A 13,158-nucleotide genomic window follows, 5' to 3' on the forward strand; every position below is an offset into this window, starting at 1 on the left:
TACATCAGCTCCACCTCCTGCACTATCCCCATATCCCTTAATTCCCTTAGTCCCCAAAAATCTATCGACCTCTGTCTTAAATATACTCAACGACTGAGCATCCACAGCTCCCTGGGGTAGAGAACTCCAAAGATTCGCAAACCTCTGAATGAGGAAATTTCTCCTCATCTCAGTTCGAAATGGCTGACCCCTTATTCTGAGACTGTGTTCTAGGTTCCCCAGACAGGGGAAACATTATCTCAGTATCTAACCTATCAAGCCCCTTTAAAGTTTTATAAATTCAGGGGCCTTGAAATGCTCTTCAATAATGAATATGCTGCCTTATGTGCTACAGGCTATACATACTTGGAAAGTCCCGAGTTCAATGCTAACCTGTGCTGAGTTAGTTGACCTCGCCTAGAGAGGCAGTAAGGATAATAATGTTCACCTTGACTCCCCTGGGATATGAATGGAAGGCAAAAAAAAATCAAACCAAAGTTCCCCTGATCACGACCCTGTGCCCCCGACTCAATAGTGTGTAGGGGTCAGGTAAGATCGGGTTTAGGCTGAGATGTGGTGCTCCCACAGTTGACCAGCCTTCTGACATCTACCATCTAAGCTCAAGCCTGAACAGCATCCAACTGGATGAGGGCTGTTGGTACTTATGGGAAGAATGGGTATTGGGCAGGAAATTGGAACCGAGGTAGAAGATTATCCAAGAAATTATTAAATTTCAAAGGGCCGTATGGCCTACACCTGCTCCTATTTCTTATGCTCTTATGTTGTTAATCCTGGCATTAAAGGAGGAAAGCGAATTGGAGAGACACCTGAACTCTATTTTTACTGTGAAAACTGTACAGTTCACAGTGACTGGTATAATATTACATTTACACAACTAATGTGTCCAATCAGAACCACAGATTAGGAATTTGCTGCACAGGTTTCACTTGTAGAAGAATGACACTGGTGATAATCGTGGTGCATGGTGCCATGCTGCGGCACTTACATAGAACATAGAATAGTACAGCACAGTACAGGCCCTTCGGCCCACAATGTTGTGCTGAACCTTTAACCGATTCTAGGATCAAACTACCTACCTACCCTTCATACTACTATCATCCATGCACCTATCCAAGAGTCGCTTAAATGCCCCTAACGTATCTGCTTCTACTACCACCGCTGGCAGCGCATTCCACGCACCCACCACTCTCTGTGTAAAGAACCTACCTCTGACATCTCCCCGAAACCTTCCTCCAATCACCTTAAAATTATGCCCCCTGGTGATAGCCCTTTCCACCCTGGGAAAAAGTCTCTGGCTATCCACTCTATCTATGCCTCTCATCATCTTGTACCCCTCTATCAGGGCGGCGCAGTGGTTAGCACCGCAGCCTCACAGCTCCAGGGACCAGGTTCGATTCCGGGTGCTGCCTGTGTGGAGTTTGCAAGTTCTCCCTGTGTCTGCGTGGGTTTTCTCCGGGTGCTCCGGTTTCCTCCCACAAGCCAAAAGACTTGCAGGTTGATAGGTAAATTGGCCATTATAAATTGTCACCAGTATAGGTAGGTGGTAGGGAAATATAGGGACAGGTGGGGATGTTTGTTGGGAATATGGGATTAGTGTAGGATTAGTATAAATGGGTGGTTGATGTTCGGCACAGACTCGGTGGGCCGAAGGGCCTGTTTCAGTGCTGTATCTCTAATCTAATCTATCAAGTCACCTCTCACCCTTCTTCGCTCCAATGAGAAAAGCCCTAGTGCCCTCAACCTTTCTTCGTAAGACATGCCCTCCAGTCCAGGCAGCATCCTGGTAAATCTCCTCTGCACCCTCTCTAAAGCTTCCACATCCTTCCTATAATGAGGTGACCAGAACTGAACACAATATTCCAAGTGTGGTCGAACCAGGGCCTGATAGAGCTGCAGCATAACCTCACAGCTCTTAAACTCAATCCCCCTGTTAATGAAAGTCAACACACCATACGCCTTCTTAACAACCCTATCAACTTGGGTGGCAACTTTGAGCGATCTATGGACATGGACCCCAAGATCCCTCTGTTCCTCCACACTACCAAGAATCCTGTCTTTAAGCCTGTATTCTGCATTCAAATTCGACCTTCCAAAATGAATCACTTCACACTTTTCCAGGTTGAACTCCATCTGCCACTTCTCAGCCCAGCTCTGCATCCTGTCAATGTCCCGTTGCAACCTACAACAGCCTTCCACACTATCCACAACTCCAGCAACCTTCGTGTCATCGGCATACTTGCTAACCCAGCCTTCCACTTCCTCATCCAAGTCATTTATAAAAATCACAAAGAACAGAGGTCCCAGAACAGATCCCTGCGGAACACCACTGGTCACCGAGCTCCAGGCTGAATACTTTCCATCTACTACCACCTTCTATGGGCCAGCCAATTCTGTATTCAGACAGCCAACTTTCCCTGTATCCTATGCCTCCTTACTTTCTGAATGAGCCTACCATGGGGAACTTTATCAAACGCCTTGCTAAAATCCATATATACCACATCCACTGCTCTTCCTTCATCAACGTGTTTTGTCACATCTTCAAAGAATTCAATAAGGCTTGTGAGGCATGACGTGCCCCTCACAAAGCCATGCTGACTGTCTCTAATCAAACTATGCTTTTCCAAATAATAATAAATCCTGTCTCTCAGAATCCTCTCCAACAATTTGCCCACTACCGATGTAAGACTGACTGGTCTATAATTCACAGGGTTATCCCTATTCCCTTTCTTGAAAAAGGGAACAATATTTGCCACCCTCCAATCATCTGGTACTACTCCAGTGGACAGTGAGGACGCAAAGATCATCGCCAAAGGCGCGGCAATCTCTTCCCTCGCTTCCCCTAATATCCTTGGGTATATCCCGTCTGGCCCCGGGGACTTATCTGTCCTCATGTCTTTCAAAATTTCCAGCACATCCTCCCTCTTAACATCAACCTGTTCGAGCATATCAGCCTGTTTCATGCTGTCCTCACAAACGACCAGGTCCCCCTCACTAGTGAATACTGAAGCAAAGTATTCATTTAGGACCTCCCCTACCTCCTCTGACTCCAGGCACAAGTTCCCTCCACTATCCCTGATTGGCCCTACCCTCACTCTGGCCATCGTCTTGTTCCTCACATAAGTGTAGAACGCCTTGGGAATTTCCTTAATCCTACCCGCCAAGACATTTTCATGTCCCCTTCTAGCTCTCCCAAGTCCATTCTTCAATTCCTTCCTGGCTACCTTGTAACCCTCTACAGCCCTGTCTGGTCCTTGCTTCCTCAACCTTAAGTAAGTTTCCTTCTTCCTCTTGACTAGCTGTTCCACATCTCTTGTCATCCAAGGTTCCTTCACCCTACCATCCCTTCCCTGCCTCATCGGGACAAACCTATCCAGCAGTCGCAGCAAGTGCTCCCTAAACAACCTCCACATTTCAGTCGTGCATTTCCCTGAGAACATCTGTTCCCAATTTATGCTCCCCAGTTCCTGCCTAATAGCATTGTAATTCCCCCTCCCCCAATTAAATATTTTCCCATCCCGTCTGCTCCTGTCCTTCTCCATGACTATAGTAAAGGTCAGGGAGTTGTGATCATTATCACCGAAATGCTCTCCCACCGAGAGATCTGCCACCTGGCCTGGTTCGTTGCCAAGCACCAAATCCAACATAGCCTCCCCTCTAGTCGGCCTATCTACATATTGAGTCAGGAAACCTTCCTGGACACATCTGGCAAAAACTGCTCCATCCAAACTATTTGCACTAAGGAGGTTCCAATCAATATTAGGGAAGTTGAAGTCACCCATGACAACAACCCTGTTACTTCTGCACCTTTCCAAAATCTGCCTTCAATCTGTTCCTCCGTGTCTCTGTTGCTATTGGGGGTTCTATAGAAAACTCCCAATAAAGTGACTGTTCCTTTCCTGTTTCTGACTTCCACCCATAATGACTCAGTAGACAAACCCTCCTCGACGACTTCCCTTTCTGCAGCTGTGATACTATCCCTGATTAGCAATGCCACTCCCCCACCTCTTTTACCTCCCTCCCCATTCCTTTTGAAACATCTAAACCCCGGAACATCCAACATCCATTCCTGCCCTTGTGATATCCACGTCTCCGTAATGGCCACAACATCGTGGCTCCAAGTACTGATCCATGCTCTAAGTTCATCACCCTTATTCCTGACACTTCTTGCGTTAAAATAGACACATTTCAACCCATCATACTGGCTGCAACTTCACCCTGTCAACTGTCTAACCTTCCTCACAGACTCTCTGCACTCTGTATCTGCCTGTTCAACAGCTACCCCATCCACTGATCCGTAGCTCCGGTTCCCATCCCCCTGCCATACTAGTTTAAACCCTCCCGAAGAGCTCTAGCAAACCTCCCGCCCAGGATATTGGTGCCCCTCCAGTTCAGATGCAACCCGTCCTTCTTGTACTTATAAAGGGACACTCTTCCTTCAGCCTGGGTGTTACATCACTTGGTGAGATAGTTAGACAAGGGCATATTATCTAATCAGTCAGCCACTCATTGTAACCTTTACACCAGGATACCCTGACAATAGGTGCTTTCGTGAAGGGAATGAGATGGCCTGTTGTGGAGACTGACCAGTGATAAATGGAACAAACTGGCTGCTGTTCCACATAAAGTCTACTGGGCATTAGGATATTCAGTTCTGGTATCTGGCATTTTCAGAGAGGAGGGAAGTTGGGCTCTAGCATTATGTTGAAAGGGAGCCTTAGGGAAAATGATACACAATTAGGCTGAAGTCGCACTGTGTATCACCAGAACTAACACATTCTTATGACATCCCTGAGTTAAGAAACTAAAAATGACATTAATCTGTTTAAAATAAATGGATCAACACCTTCATTCAAGCAACAAACAAGCATTATTTTTCCTACAACAGTAACTTGCATTTATGTAGCGTCTTTAACATAGGGAAGCGTTCCAAGACGCTTCACAAAAGCATAATCAGAAAAAGGTTCGTCAATGAACCAAAGAAGGAGATATTAAGTTTGCTGTTGCATTAAGGACATATTAGGATGGTTGACCAACAGTTTGGTTAAAGAGATAGGTCTTAAAAGAGGAGAGAAAGGTGGAGAGAGGGAGAGATTTAGGGAGGAAATTCCAGAGTTTAGGGTGTAAACAGTTGAAGGCATGGACACTAATGATGTTGCAGAGGAAGTGGGGGATACACAAGAGGCCAGAATTAGAGGAGAACCGAGATCCCGGAGAGTTGTAGGGCTGGAGGAGGTTACAGAGATAGGATGAGGTGAGGCCATGCCGTGATTTGTCCCACAAAGGTGAGACTTTTAAAACAAAGGCGTTGGTGAACTGCGGGTCAATGTATATCAATGAGCACAGGGGTGATGGATAAATGGGACATGCAGTGAGTTAGGTATGAAGAGCAGAGGTTTGGATGACCTCAGTTTTATGGAGGGTGGAAAATGGGAGGCTGGCCAGGAAAGCAATGGAATAGTCATGTCTGGAGGTAGCAATGGCATGGAGCAAGCAAAGGAATGGATCATGTTGCACCGCACAATTTCAACCTAAATGTCATTTCTCGTTGTCTGTCAGACAGAAGAGCCAATAGCAAGTTGATGAATTAAAACTCGCAACAATACAAATTGTCTTGGAACACATTAGGTTGCTGTATTTATCATTGAAATTTATCAAATGAACACTTATAATAACTCCCTTATCAGTTCTTCCTCCCCCGTTCACTAGCTGCTAGTTCATTCCACAGAAGCAATATCAGGGTAATTAAAATTTCACAGAAGCACAGTTACACTATACTCTTTGCAAATAATACTTTTCTGTGGATGTGCCTCGAGTGAGCACAGGAACACTTGCTTGCTAACCACACTGATAGTGAGCCAAAACAGGTACTAAGATGATTACCTAAGATATTAAGAGCATAAGAATTAGGAGCAGGCGTAGACCATATATCCCCTTGAGCCTGCTCCCCCATTCAATACGATCATGGCTGAACATACCGCCTCAACTCCACTTTCCCACCTGCTCCTCTTGATTCCCTGAGAGACCAAAAATCTGTCTATCTCAGCCTTAAATATATTCAATGATGGAGCATCCACAACCCTCTGGGGTAGAGAATTCCAAAGATTCACAACCCTCTGAGTGAAGAAATTTCTCCTCATCTCAGTCCTAAATAATCAGCCCCTTATCCTGAGGCTGTGCTTGTGTTCTAGATTCCCCAGCCAGGGGAAACAACCTCTGAGTGCCTACCCTATCAAGTCCCTTCATAATCTTGTATGTTTCAATGAGATCACCGCTCATCCTTTTAAACTCCAAAGAAGACAGGCCCAAGTTACTCAGCCTCTCATCATAGGTTTTAACCGAAACTCTTATCCCACGAACCAATCTAGTGAACCTTTGCTGTAAGTCCTCGAAGGCAAGTATATCCTTCCTTAGATATGGAAACTGCACACAGTTCTCCAGATGTGGTCTCACCAAAGGCCCATACAATTGTAGCAAGACTTCTTTATTCCTGTACTCCAATCCTCTTACAATAAAGGCCAACATGCCATTTGCCTTCCTAATCCCTTGTTGTACCTGCATACGAGCTTTCTGTGTTCCTGGTACGAGTACACCCAAGTTTCTCTGAACATCAACATATAAAAGTTTCACGCCTTGAAAAAAGTATTTTCCTTTTCTGTTCTTACCACCAAAGTGAATAACCTCACACTTCCCCACATTATGCTCCATCTGCTGCCTTGTTGCCTGCTCACTTAACTATATCTCTGTGTCCTCCTCGCAGCTTACTTCCCACCTAGCTTTGTATTGTCAGAAAACCTGGATACGTTATTCTCAGTCACTTTGTCTGTCATTATATAGTTTATAATAGCTGAGGCTCCAGCAACACAGCATCCTTATGTTACCAACCTCTAGTGTTTAGATTTTGACTGGGAGGATCATACAGTTGAATGCACTCATGTAAAATCCCTTTGAGTGATATTTTTACGCAGGCATTAATCTATTCAGTCATAAACTAATCAGAACGCTTGAATCTAAATCTACAGTCAGATGGTTACTATAGATACAAAAACATTTACGTGTGAGTGTCTCTCTCTGAGTAAGAGAGAATCATATAGTCCAAACACCACGAAACTCAGCACATCTGGACAGGGGCTAGTTCATCAACTGAAGCTATTTGGTCTAATTCCATTCCCCAGCCCTTTCCTCATGTCCTTTATAATTCCTGTGATAATCCCAAGTTCATAACCCCTTATTGCCAACTTGTCAACTCATTTAATGATCTTTCCCATTCATAATCTTGAAAACATCAACTAGATCACCTATAGGGTGAGATAGAGTTGAGATACAAAGAAGAACAAAGAACAAAGAAAATTACAGCACAGGAACAGGCCCTTCAGCCCTCCAAGCCTGCGCCGATCCAGATCCTCTATCTAAACATGACGTCTATACAGATCAGCCATGATCTAATTGAATGGCAAGAGAGGCTCGAAGGGCTGAATGGCCTCCTCCTATGCCTTTGGCCCTGAGGCTGCTGAAAAAGAACCACAAAACTGAACATTATTTTTTTTCTCTTCTGGGAGAATCACAAGGAACAGGATTGTTCCTCCTTGCTCCACAAAAGAACTGTAGACCTTTGCTGACCTGGGCTCTCCACCTCCCAGAACGTCTTTCTTCAGTCTGCCTCCCCCCCACACCCCCACAGGAAATACCTGACAGCTCTGCAGACCTGGGCTCTCCCCCTCCCTCGAATTTCTCTCCACTCCCTGCAAAAGCCCCCGTCCCCCGGAAATACCTGAGCACCTCTGCAGACTGGGGCTCCCCCCACAACTGGCAATGTTTCTTCCACCATTGCCCCCCTCCCCCCACCCCCACCCCAGCCCCAGCTACTGACCTGGGCCCATGTCCTCCCAGGATCATTCTCCATCTCGCCGACCCCTCCATCCCAGGAACTACCCGAGAGTTATTGCTGGCACTACCGCCAGCACAAATTTCTGCAGCTGGAGCCCGGTGAGCTGTTTCCTGCCGCCTACTAAATGACCACAGCTTGCTGGTCCAATGGAGAGGAGGCCCAGTGCCAAATGTGGCCTCACCTTCCTCCCACCAAGTGGAGTGAGCTCTGCGTTGACTTCCTGCCTGTTTCAGGCCCCAGTCCAATTTCTCACCCAGTGAGGTAGATATTGAGTTCATGTGTGAGTATAAAATGGGTGACAAATGTTGGCAGCCCATTTTACATCTCTCCTGATTTTTATTCCCATTGATGTCATTCCACGTTCCCAATGTGTTGCTCTCTATCCAACCCCCTTAACCCTGCCTTCATTATTTATCTTAATTCAGGTGCGGGGGATCCTACTTTACATTGAAAAGTCATGACATCATTGGCACTGCAACAGCATTTTAACTCTTGGATTTGGGAACACCCTGACAACCAAACTACAGTGGGAGACGTCAAGTGGCCAGAAGAAGCTAGGGTAAGTCTAAAGAAATTACTTCTCCGTGGAATCCTTTTAGGCTAGGAGGAGAAAGAATGCTCATCTCCCCCAGGCCCCTCTTTCCTTATTCCCTGGAAATCATACGAACATACAAATTAGGAGCAGGAGTAGGCCACTCGGCCCCGCGAGCATGCTTCGCCATTCAGTAAGATCATGACTGATCTGACTGTAACCTCAACTCCACATTTCTGCCTACCCCCTCATAACCTTTCACCCCTTGCCGATCAAGAATCTATCTACCTCTGCCTTAAAAATATTCAAAGACTCTGCTTCCACTGCCTTTTCAGGAAGAGAGTTCCAAAGACTCATAGCCCTCTGAGAGAATAAAATTCTCCTCATCTGTCTTAAATGGGCGACCTCTTGTTTTTAAACAGTGATCCCTAGTTCTAGATTCTCCAACAATAGGAACCATCCTTTCCACATCCACCCTGTCAAGACCCCTCAGAACCCTATATGTTTCAATCAAGTCTCTTCTTACTCTTCTAAATTCCAGCGGATACAAGCCTAGCCTGTCTAACCTTTCCTCATAAGACAACCCGCTCATTCCAGGTATTAGTCTAGTAAACCTTTGCTGAATTGCTTCCAACGCATTTATATCGTTCCTTAAGTAAGGAGACCAATACTGTACGCAGTACTCCAAATGTGGTCTCACCAATGCCCTGTATAGCTGAAGCATAACCTCCCGACTTTTGTGAAAGCAAGATACTGCAGATGCTGGAAATCTAAAATAAAAACAAGAAATGCTGGAAATACTCAGCAGGTCTGGCAGCATCTGTGGAGAGAGAAGCAGAGTTAACGTTTCAGGTCAGTGACCCTTCTTCAGAACTAGCAGACATTAGAAATGTGAAAGGTTTTAAGCAAGTAAAGCGGGGGTGGGGCAAGAGATAACAAAGGAAGTGTAGATAGGACAAGGTCACAGAGAATAACTGGCCAGAAGGGCATGGAACAAAGGCAAACGGTATGTTAATGTTGTGTTGAAAGACAAAGCATTAGTACAGATAGGGTGCTAACGGACTGAAAACTGAACAGCCACAAGTACAAACATGAAAAAAAAAGTGAGTAGGTAAACTGAACAAACTAAGATAAAATAAAATAAAATAACAAAAAAAATAGAAAAAGAGAAAAGGAAAAAATAAAAAATAACTAAAAATCAAAGTAAATTGGGGGGCCCCGTCATGCTCTGAAATTATTGAACTCAATGTTCAGTCCAGCAGGCTGTAGCGTGCTTAATCGGTAAATGAGATGCTGTTCCTCGAGCTTGCGTTGATGTTCACTGGAACACTGCACCAAGCCCAGGACACAGATGTGAGCATGAAAGCAGGGGGGAGTGTTGAAATGGCCAGCAACCAGAAGCTCGGGGTCATGCTTTCGGACTGAGCAGAGGTGTTCCGCAAAGCGGTCACCCAGTCTGCGTTTGGTCTCCCCAATGTAGAGACGATCACATTGTGAGCAGCGAATACAGTATACTACACTGAAAGAAGTACAAGTAAATCACTGCTTCACCGGAAAGGAGTGTTTGGGGCCTTGGATAGTGAGGAGAGAGGAGGTAAATGGGCAGGTATTAGACCTCCTGCGATTGCAGGGGAAGGTGCCGTGGGAAGGGGACGAGGTAGTGGGGGTAATGGAGGAGTGGACCAGGGTGTCGCGGAGGGAACGATCTCTTCGGAATGCTGACAGGGGAAGGGAGGGGAAGATGCGACTGGTAGTGGCATCACGCTGGAGGTGGCGAAAATGGCGGAGGATGATCCTTTGGATATGGACGGTAATGGGGTGGAAAGTGAGGACAAGGGGAACCCTGTCGCGGTTCTGGGAGGGAGGGGAAGAGGTGAGGGTAGAGGTGCGGGAAATGGGCCGGACACAGTTGAGGGCCCTGTCAACCATGGGGGTGTGAGGGGGGGGGGGGAAATCCTTAGTTGAGGAAAAAGGAAGACATATCAGAAGCGCTGTCACAGAAGGTAGCATCATTAGAGCAGATGCGCTTTTGTATTCAATTCCCCTCGCAATAAATGATAACATTCTATTAGCTTTCCTAATTACTTGCTGTACGTGCATACTAACTTTGTGATTCATGCACTAGGACACCCAGATCCCTCTGCGTCTCAGAGCTCTGCAATCTCTCACCATTTAGATAATATGCTTCTTTTTTATTCTTCATGCCAAAATGGACAATTTCACATTTCGCACATGATACTCCATTTGCCATTGCCTACTCATTTAACCTATCTATATCCCTTTGTAGCCTCCTTATGTCCTCACATCTTCACAACTTACTTTCCTACCTATTTTTGTGTCATCAGCAAATTTAGCAACCATACATTCATCTAAGTCATCTATATAAATTGTAAAAAGTTGAGGCCCCAGCACTGATCCCTGTGGCACACTACTCATTACATCTTGCCAACCAAAAAATGACCCATTTATGCCTACTCTCTTTTTCCTGTTAGCTAGCCAATCTTCCATCCATGCCAATATGTTACCCACTACACCATGAACTTTTATTTTCCGTAATAACCTTTAATGTGGCACCTTATCAAATGCCTTCTGGAAATCTAACTACAATATAGGGGCGGCACAGTGGCGCAGTGGTTAGCACCGCAGCCTCACAGCTTCAGGGACCCAGGTTCGATTCTGGGTACTGCCTGTGCGGAGTTTGCAAGTTCTCCCTGTGACCGCGTTTTTGCCGAGTACTCCGGTTTCCTCCCACAGCCAAAGACTTGCAGGTGATAGGTAAATTGACCGTTGTAAATTGCCCCTAGTGTAGGTAGGTGTTAGGGAATATGGGATTACTGTAGGGTTAGTATAAATGGGTAGTTGTTGGTGGGCACAGACTCGGTGGGCCGAAGGGCCTGTTTCAGTGCTGTATCTCTAAAATAAAAAAATAAAAATTTTAAATATCCACCGGTTCCCCTTTATCCACGGCACATGTTACTTCTTCAAAGAACTCCAATAATTTGGTTAAACATGATTTCCTTTTCACAAAATCATGCTGACTCTGCCTGATTACCTTGAATTTTTCTAAATGCCCTGCTATAACGTCTTTAATAATAGCTTCTAACATTTTCCCTATGACAGATGTTAAGCTAACTGGCCTGTAGTTTCCTGCTTTCTGTCTCCCTCACTTTTTGAATAAAGGAGTTACATTGGATATTTTCCAATCTTATGGAACCTTCCCCGAATCTAGGGAATTTTGGAAAATTAAAATCGACACATCAATTATCTCACTAGCCACTTCTTTTCAGACCCTAGGATGAAGTCCATCAGTCCCAGGGATCTGTCAGCCCGCAGCTCCAACAATTTGCTCAGTATCACTTTCCTAGTTATTGTAATTTTCTTGAGCTCCTTCCTCCCTTCCATTTCTGGATTTACAGCTATTTCTGGGATGTTACTTGTATCCTCTATAATGAAGACTGATGCAAAATACCTGTTCAATTCATCTTTTCTTTTCAAAATATCAATAGAAACTCTTACTATCTGTCTTTATATTTCTAGCTAGCATCCTCTTAATCTTTTAGTCATTCTTTGCTGCTTTTTATATTCTGTCCAATCTTCTGATCTGCTACCCATCTTTGCACAATTATATGCTTTTTCTTTAAGTTTGATACTATCTTTAACTGTTTTAGTTAACCACAGATGGTGGGTCCTCCCCTTAGAATTTTTCTTTCTCATTGGAATGTGTATTCTGTGTATTCTGAAATATCCCCTTAAATGTCTGCCACTGCATCTTTACTGATCTTCCCTTAACCTATTTTGCCAGTTCACTTTAGCTAGCTCTGCTTTCATGCTCCCATAATTTCCCTTATTTAAGTTTAAAATACTAGTCTGAGACCCACTCTTCTCTCCCTCAAACTGAAGGTAAAATTCAATCATATTATGATCGCTGCTGCCTAGGAATGTCTTCACTATGAGGTTGTTAATTAATCCTATCTCCTTGCACTGTACCAACTCTAGTATAGCCTGCTCTCTGGTTGGCTCCAGAACGTGCTGTTCTAAGAAACTATCCCGAAAACACTGAGTTCCTCATCTAGGCTACCTTTGCCCATATGATTTTTCCACTCTATATGTAGATTAAAATCCCCCATGATTGTCACCGTACCTTTCTGACAAGGACCCATTATTTCTTCCTTTATACCCCGTCCTACTTTGTGGTTACTGTTCGGGGGCCTGTACACAACTCCCACAAGTGACTTCCTGCCTTTATTATTTCTCATCTCAACCCAAAACGTTTCTACATCCTGGTTTCCTGAACTTAAATCATCCTTCTCTATTTTGTTAATATCATCATTAATTAACAGAGCCACCCCTCCATCTTTTCCTAGCTTTCTGTCCTTCCTAAATGTCATGTACCTTTCAATATTCAGGTCCCAATCTATGTCATCCTGATGCCACCTCTTTATCCTATTAAAGCAATGTACCTCAATTCTTATTCCAGTCTCTTATATGGCACCTTAAAATCCATATACACAGCATCCACTGCAATCCCTTTACCTATCCAATTAGTGATTTCCTCAAACAATGATATTGAATCAGTGTCCTTTATGAATCCATGCTGAGTGTCACTGATTAGCTCTTGTGTTCACTAATTTTATCCTGTACTACAGACTTTAGAAGTATATACATGCAAATCTTTGAAGGTGGCAGGACAAGTTGATAGGGCAGTTAAGAAAGTGTATGCAATCCTTGGCTTTGCAAATAG

At 44.6% G+C, this 13,158-nt stretch overlaps 1 protein-coding gene across 1 annotated transcript in view; it reads right to left on the reverse strand.

Annotated features, from left to right (window-relative positions):
- The window catches only part of scn5lab (sodium channel, voltage gated, type V-like, alpha b), a 371,240-nt gene that overhangs the window by 213,561 nt on the left and 144,521 nt on the right, over nucleotides 1–13,158 (reverse strand). The gene's annotated exons all lie outside the window — the stretch shown is intronic.

The sequence above is a fragment of the Heterodontus francisci genome, chromosome 2, assembly GCF_036365525.1.
Source record: "Heterodontus francisci isolate sHetFra1 chromosome 2, sHetFra1.hap1, whole genome shotgun sequence".
Taxonomy (NCBI): Eukaryota; Metazoa; Chordata; class Chondrichthyes; order Heterodontiformes; family Heterodontidae; genus Heterodontus; species Heterodontus francisci.